This window comes from Herpailurus yagouaroundi, unplaced genomic scaffold (assembly GCF_014898765.1).
Source record: "Herpailurus yagouaroundi ecotype Mexico unplaced genomic scaffold, PumYag 139, whole genome shotgun sequence".
NCBI lineage: Eukaryota > Metazoa > Chordata > Mammalia > Carnivora > Felidae > Herpailurus > Herpailurus yagouaroundi.
Window position 1 is genome coordinate 15,832,476 of NW_024412394.1, and position 8,289 is coordinate 15,840,764.

General features: G+C 35.5%; 1 pseudogene; it reads left to right on the forward strand.

Annotated features, from left to right (window-relative positions):
- Positions 1 to 5,706: 5,706 nt before the first annotated feature.
- Positions 5,707 to 7,281, forward strand: LOC121029562 (serine/threonine-protein kinase Chk1-like; annotated as a pseudogene).
- Positions 7,282 to 8,289: the final 1,008 nt, after the last annotated feature.

Below are 8,289 nucleotides of genomic sequence, written 5' to 3' on the forward strand. Positions count from 1 at the left end.
GAACAAATGAATTCAGAAAAAGTAGCAGGATACAGAGTCAACACTTAAAAATCTGTTGCACTTTTATACATTAATAATAAACAATCTGAAAAAGAAATTGCAAAACAAATGCATTTATAATAGCAAGAATAAAATACTTGAGAATTAACAAGGAGGTAAAAGACTTGTACAATAAAAACTATCAGGGGCACCTAGGTGGCTCAGTCAGTTGAGCGTCTGACTTTGGCTCAGGTCATGGTCTCATGGTTCTTGAGTTCAAGTCCTGAATCAGGCTAGCTGCTGTCAGCACAGAGCCCACTTCAGATCTTCTGTCCCCCTCTCTCTCTGCCCTTCCCCACTTTCACGCTCTCTCTCTCTCTCAAAAATAGATAAACCTTTAAAAAACATCGCTGAAAGAAATTTAAAAAGACATAAATAGGGGCACCAGGGTGGCTTAGTCAGTTGGGCATCTGACTTCGGCTCAGGTCATGATCTCCGGTTCATGGGTTTGAGCCTTGCGTTGGGCTCTGAGCTGACAGCTTGGAGCCTGGAGCCTGCTTTGGATTCTGTGTCTCCCTCTCTCTCTCTGTCCCTCCCTTGCTAACTCTCTCTTTCTCTCTCAAAAATGAAAAACATTAAAAAAAAATTTAAGAAACATAAATAATGCAAATGGAAACATATCATGTGTTCTTAGATTACAAATCTTAGTATCATTAAAATGTCAATGCTATCCAAAGTTATCTACATATTCAAAGCAATCCCATTCATGTTCTCAATGATGTTTTTGTAAAAATAGAAAAAAACTATCCTTAAATTCATATGGGATTGAAAGAGACCCCAGACAACCAGAACAATTTTGGAAAAGAATGATGCTGCAGGAATTGGACTTCCTTTCAAATTTACCACAAAGCTATCATTGCCTAAACACTGTGGAATTGGCATAAAAACACACATACTGGTCAATGGACTAGAATAAAGAGCCCAGAAATAAATCCTCACATATATGGTCAAATCATTTTTAACAAGAGTATCAAGACCATTAAATGTGGAAAATACAGTCTTTTCAACAAATGGTACTGGGAAAATTGAATATTCACCTGTAGGAGAATCAAGTTATACACTTATCTAATACCATATACAAAAAATACCTCAAAATAAGTCAAAGATCTAAATGTAAAATTTTAAACCATAAAACAGGAAAAAAATAGGGCAAAAGCATCATGATATTACATTGGCAATAATTCCTTGGATAGGACACTGAAGTCATAGGCAACTAAAGAAAAAAAATAAAGTAGACTTCATGAAAATTAAAGGAGTTTTGCAGCAAAAAACACTATCACACAGTAACATAGTAAAGAGGCAACCCACAAAATAGACAGTATTAGCAAATTGTGTATCCAATAAGAGGTAAGTATCCAGAATATACATAGAACTCCTAAAACTCAACAACAGAAAAACAGCTTTATAAAAATAGTCAAATGACTTAAATAGCTACTTTGTTAATAAGCACCTAAAAAGGTGCTCAATATCATTAATCATTAGGGAAATGTAAGTCAAAACTAAAGTGAGATAGCACCTGAGCCCATGAAGAGGGCTAATCCTCATGGAGAAAAGAAAAAAGAAAAGAAAAGAGAAAAAGAAAGAAAGGAAGGAAGGGAGGGAGGAAGGGAAGAAGGAAGGAAGAAGGAAGGAAGGAAGGAAGGAAGGAAGGAAGGAAGGAAGGAAGGAAGGGAGAAAAGAAGAGAAGGGGAGGGAGGGAGAAAGGAAGGGACGGAGGGAGGAAAGAAAGAGAGGCTGGGAAGGAGAAGTGTTGGCAACAATGTAGAGTCAGTGGAAGTTTTACACACTGTTGGTGAGAATATAAAAGACACACCTGCTGTGGAAAACAGTATGATGGTTCCTCTAAAAATTAAACATATAATTACTATATGATCTAGTAATTCCTCTTCTGGGTACTTATCCAAGATAATTGAGAATGGCATCTCAAAGAGATATTTGTACATCTGTTTTCATAGTAGCATTATTCACAATAGCTAAAATATAGGGGCGCCTGGGTGGCTCAGTCAGTTAAGCGTCTGACTTCAACTCAGGTCACGATCTTGTGGTCCGTGAGTTCAAGCCCCGCGTCTGGGCTCTGGGCTGATGGCTCGGAGCCTGGAGCCTGCTTCTGATTCTGTGTCTCCCTCTCTCTCTGCCCCTCCCCCGTTCATGCTCTGTCTCTCTCTGTCTCAAAAATGAATAAACGTTAAAAAAAATTAAAAAAATAAAATATATAAGCAACCTAAATGACCGTTGACAGATAAGTGGATTAATAAAATGTGTTATATACATATAATGGAATAAAAAAGAAGGAAATTCTTGCACAAGCTACAACATGGATGAAACTTGAGGACTTTCTGCCTAGTGAAAAAGTGAGTCATAAAAAGACAAATATTTTATAGTTTCACTCATACGAGGTGCTTAGTATAGTCAGAATCAGAAAGACAGAGGGTAGAATGGTGGTTGCCAAAGACTGAAAGAAGGGAGGCATGGAGAGTTATTGTTTACTGAGTACAGAGTTTCAGTTTAACAAGACAAAATAGTTCTGGAGATGGATGGTGGTGGAGGTCATACAACAATGATGGATGTATTTTAATATCATTTGAACTGTACACCTAAAAATTATTCAGATGGTAAATTTTACATTATATGTATTTTGCCATAAAAAATTTGGAAAAAATGGCAACATTCTAAATCAAACTCACCATCAAGAAAATGAATAGGCAAGCATACACTGGGAGAAACACACTCATAAAACATGAATCTAATGACAGTGTTATCCAAGATACATAAAATACATTTAAAATTTAAAAATAAAAGATAAACATCCCAGCTTTAAAAACAGGCAAAAATTTGAACAGACATTTCCCAAATAAGATGTGTGTGTGTGTGTGTGTGTGTGTGCGCGCGCGCGCGCGTATGTGTGTGTGTAATATATGTATCTGGTCAGGACATGAGAAAGTGCTTAATTTCATTAACCATCAAGAAAATGAAAATTAAAACCACAATAAGAAACTATTACATACAATAATGGTAAAATAAAAAAAATATTAGCATCAAACATTGGTGAGATTGTGGAGAAACTGATTCTCACATTCTTAGTGGAATACAACCATTTTGAAAGAAGATCTGGCAGTTATTTATAAAAATCCTACATCAATCCTGTGACTCATCAGTTATAATTTTAGATATTTATCCAAGATAACTGAAAATATATGATGACAAAAAGGGGTGTATGGGAATGTTCATAGCAGCTTTGTTCATAGTAGCCAAAAAATGTGAAATATTCCAGGTATAGTCATAAATTGGAATGCTACTTAGAGAAATAATATTTATAAACTCCGTTAATACAATAATATAACTTTAACTCAAAAAGCATGTGGTGTTAAAAGAATTCTTCTGTAAATGAGTGCATATTGCATGATTTCATTTATATGAAATAAAAGAGAAAAATTATAATGAACAAAAAATTAGAAGAGTGACTACTTCTGGGGTAGAAGTAGGGGGACTTAGTGGAGACATGAGGAAATTTCTGGAATGATAATACATTTCTATATGTTAATAATTGTTTGAGTTACACATATATGTTTGTAAAAATCCTCAAAAATCTGCAAAATACTTTGAAATTCATCAAAAGTAACTTGGAGTAATGCATGGGTAGAAAGATGGCTAAGTGGATGGATACATGATAAAACATGTAGTAAAATGTCAATGATAAAATCTAGGTGGTGTGTATACAGGCATTTTCTGTGAAATTCTTCAATTTTATTGTTTATTTGAAAAATTACAAAATTCAAAAAACAAAACAACTTCTTAATGTTGTTTATTTTGGTTACTAGTAATTCTCCTAAAGTCATTAAATATTTATATTTGCATGGTGAAGAACAAGACCATAAAAAGAGTATTGTCAAAAAAAATTTAAGTTGAAATTGCTTGGAATACATTTTAGAATTTACAGTAGTACTTGTATGTGCAGCTATGTAATTTTCTAGAACTACACTTAAATCCCAAGGGCAAATATGGAAGACTTGCATAGTTGAATATAGTTGTTTGTCTTTTTATGAGAAAGACATATAGTTGGTGCTCTTTAAATGTAAGTTTCAGAAGCAAGAAGTGGATCCAGTCTACTTACTTAGGCCTAATGAATTTACAACTGGAACTCAAAGAAAAATTGCACTGGAAAAGTATGGAACAGAAAGCTTGGCTCCTATTTCTGGAGTAGTTGAAAGAGAGGGAAGCAGTGCAGGGTAAAGACTGAACTATCATTGTCTCAGGTTGATTTGCTTTTAAGGAAAATAAAATATTGTAAATATAAATAGCTGCTATAAATAAATGGAAATTTTGAGTCAGAAAGTACAGAGTTCATTGTATTTAATATTTGGACACATTTTATTTTTTTAGCATTTAACTATTTCTAAACCAGTATGGTTCTGGCATTGATAGCATTTCATGGTTGTTTTCTTTTTGTTTTGTTTTCTTTTTAGTGACTTATAAAGCAGTACATCTTAGATAAGGTTTAGCGAGCCATTGATACCCATTCCAAGATTATCATGCTTCATTAGCCTACACTTTGAAACACTTGAATTTTCCATGTTTTATTTGTGGAAGATGTTAACAGTGCATAGCAAGGAGTTTGTACTTTTAGAGACAAAGTTAATAGTTGTTTTTACAGGAGAAAAGTCTAGCCAGAGTGTGTAGGAGACTCACAGGGGATGCCTGTCACTTTTGTTCCTTCATTCTCACACAGTATTTCTTTGTCCCATTCCCAAATTTACTTTCTAAACTTCCCTCCATAATGAAACATGACCTTCTCTGTCAAAACCACTTCACCAGTGCAGGATTTATTTTTGGAAATGTTTTATAATTATGCGACCTGAATTTGTTGGTATACATTCATTTGGAAAATTACATGAAAGTGTCAATTCTTGCATGAGTCATCTGTGTAACAGGAATAACTCCTACTGTGAAAGGCTGCCTGGATCAATAAAATAACTGATAAACGTCAGTCATTAAAGTGATAAATAGGTTCTGATTGTTCAGAGTAGTAATGGATATTAGTTGTAACTCTTAGGTATTGAAGACCAAAAGATGAAATATGCTGTTCTGTATTGGCATCTTTCTGTAAGGACAACTTGCGGTGTATGTTGCATTGAGCTAAATCACAAGGGCTTTTTGTCTCTCCTGTTTTCCTTCATGTAATGAGATCAAGCCCTGAGGATATTTTCTCCCAAAATTAAAAATCCTGGTGGCATATTTCACCCCACTTATAGGTCAATCTGAAATGTCTTCTTAACAAAATCCAGTTTTCATGTGTGTTTACAAACCTTTACATCTTCCTGCTTTTCTCGGGCAGGTTTTCTTGGTTTTCCTTATGCAAATATCCTCTATTTTTCTAGCAAGTCCTTAAATTGCTGCTAGCATGACTGCTTTTCCCCATAGTGCTGATTGAACTCTAGGGCGAAGAGATCTCATTACCGATTATTAACTTTTGGAGATATTAAAAAAAATCCTATAAAAATTGATGCATATTATGGGTATAATCCATTAATATCTCTAGTAGAAACTTTTGAAAAATGTGGAGGAGTTTAGCTTAACTTTGCCTTTCTGTTGACCTTAGAATATACATTCCAGATTTGGAATTCTTGTGGTGGCGGGCAAAGAATGGCCTGCATGGTCCACCATGAAGTAATGGAAGTGCCCTTTGTGTAAGACTGGGGCTTGGTGCAGACTTGGGAGAAGGTGTCTATGGAAAAGTTCAACTTGCTGTGAAGAGAAGAATTAAAGGAGTAGTTGCAGTCAGGATTGTAGACATGAAGCATGTCATAGACTGTCTAGAAAATGTTAAGAAAACGATCTGTATCAATAGCGTGTTAAATTATGAGAGTGTAGTGAAATTCTACTGTCACAGGCAATATTCAATATCTATTATTGGAGTACTGTAGTGGTGGAGAACTTTTTGACAGCATAGAGCCAGACATTGGCATGCCTGAAGAAGATGCTCAGAGGTTCTTCCATGAAATCATGGCAGGGTGATTTATTTGCATGGTATTGGGATAACTCACAGGGATATTAAGCCAGAAAATATCCTTTTGGATGAAAGGGACTACCTCAAAATCTCTGACTTTGGCTTGGCAACAGTGTTTTGGCACAATGATCATGAGTGTTTATTGAACAAGATGTGTTTACCTTACATTGCTCCAGAACTTCTAAAGAGAAAAGGATTTCATGCAGAACTCATTGATGTTTGGTCCTATGGAATAGTACTTATGGCAATGTTGCCATGGGACCAGGCCAGTGATGGTTGTCAGGAATAGTCTGATTGGAAAGAAAGAAAAATACATACCTCAACTCTTGGAAAAAATTGATTCTGTTTATCCAGCTTGGCTGCATAAAGTCCTAGTTGAGAATCCATCAGTAAGAATTTCTACCCCAGACATCAAAAAAGATAGATGGTACAACAAACCACTCAAGAAATGGGTAAAAAGGCCCTGAGTCACTTCAGATGATGTACATAAGTCTCCTAGTGGATTTTCTAAACACATTCAATCCAGTTTGGACTCTCTGTGGTAAGAAGTGCTTCTAGTGAAGAAAATATGAAGTACTGTAGCTCCCAGCAAGAATCATGGACAGGTCTTTTCTTATGGGACACTGGCCCTTCATGATATTGATAAACTGGTACAAGAGATCAGTTTTTCCCCATCCACATGTTCTGATCGTATGCTTCTAAATAGTTACTTGGCACCCCAGGATCCCCCCAGACCCCTTGGAATCACTTGGTTAAAAGAATGACATGATTTTTTACCAAACTGGATGTAGCCAAACCTTATCAATACCTGAAAGAAACTTGTGAGAAGTTAGACTATCAGTAGAAAAAGAGTTGTATGAGTCAGGTTACTGTATCAACTGATAGGAGAAACAATAAACTGATTTTCAAAGTGAATTTGGTACAAATGGTTGAGAAGTTCTTGGTTGACTTTCAGCTTTCTAAGGGTGATGGATTAGCATTCAAGAGACACTTCCTGAAGAGTAAAGGGAAGCTGAATGATGTTGTGAGCAGCCAGAAGGCCTGGTTTCCTGCCACATGAGAGGTCCATTGGATTCCTGGTGAATATAGTGCTGCTGTATTGACAACATTCTTCCTAGAGAAAATTATCTTGTTCTGCAAACTGCAAACAGTAGTCTCTGAAGAGTTGTCTTCCTTCTAGCCAAACATTTTCCAATTCGTTTTGTATGTTCTTCATCTAAACAATACCTATATCTTCATTGTAAGTAAAGCTTTTGGGGAGCGATGGATAGAATTCATTAGATGTTTCTTCATTTTGTGTTTGGTATCTGAAGACCCATGTGATGGAAACCAAGCTCTGGGGAATACATGAGCTTACCAGCTTTTATACCGATGTAATGAAAAATGTAATGAAAAAAATATCAACCATCATTTTGGTTTCATACAGAAAATACATGTTTCCTCCATGTTGATTTAATTGTATGGGTAGATTAGTAAGAAAAGCAATTTTTATGACTTTTGGAAAGTAGATATATCAGTCTATTATGTGAAGCCAACTTCAAAAAATGTATCTTCAAGATTTGTACTTGTTTTTGCAAGGGCCTGACACAGTATATAAATAAACCTGTTTTGAATTATAACTGCTAATTAAAATTGCAAGTAAGTACATTTTTTCCATTATAGTTAATAATATATAAAATACCGATTGATCTTTCAAGTAGAAGTTGAGCATAAAACTCTAGCGCTTAACTGTGCTTAACTACATTTACTCTAAAATTACTATTGCACATTTTAAATTTTATTCTATATTATTTTCTATGTTCATAGCCATATTTTAATTCTTTATTACACAAATAAATTCTATTTCAAAAATGAATAGCTAACTCTGTGGACTTACTGGTGACCAAGCTTCTAGGTGGTAGGGAATAAAAGAGGGAGAAGTAAGAAACCATTATAGAAAAGGACCTGATTCCTAGTTCGTTTGCTATCAGATTTACTAAGACTTTGTTCTTCTGATAAAATTTATTTTATTTTATTTTATTTTATTTTTTATTTAATTTTTTTTTCAACGTTTATTTATTTTTGGGACAGAGAGAGACAGAGCATGAACGGGGAGGGGCAGAGAGAGAGGGAGACACAGAATCAGAAACAGGCTCCAGGCTCTGAGCCATCAGCCCAGAGCCCGACGCAGGGCTCGAACTCACGGACCGCGAGATCGTGACCTGGCGCAGTCGGTTAAGTGTCCGACTTCAGCCAGGTCACGATCT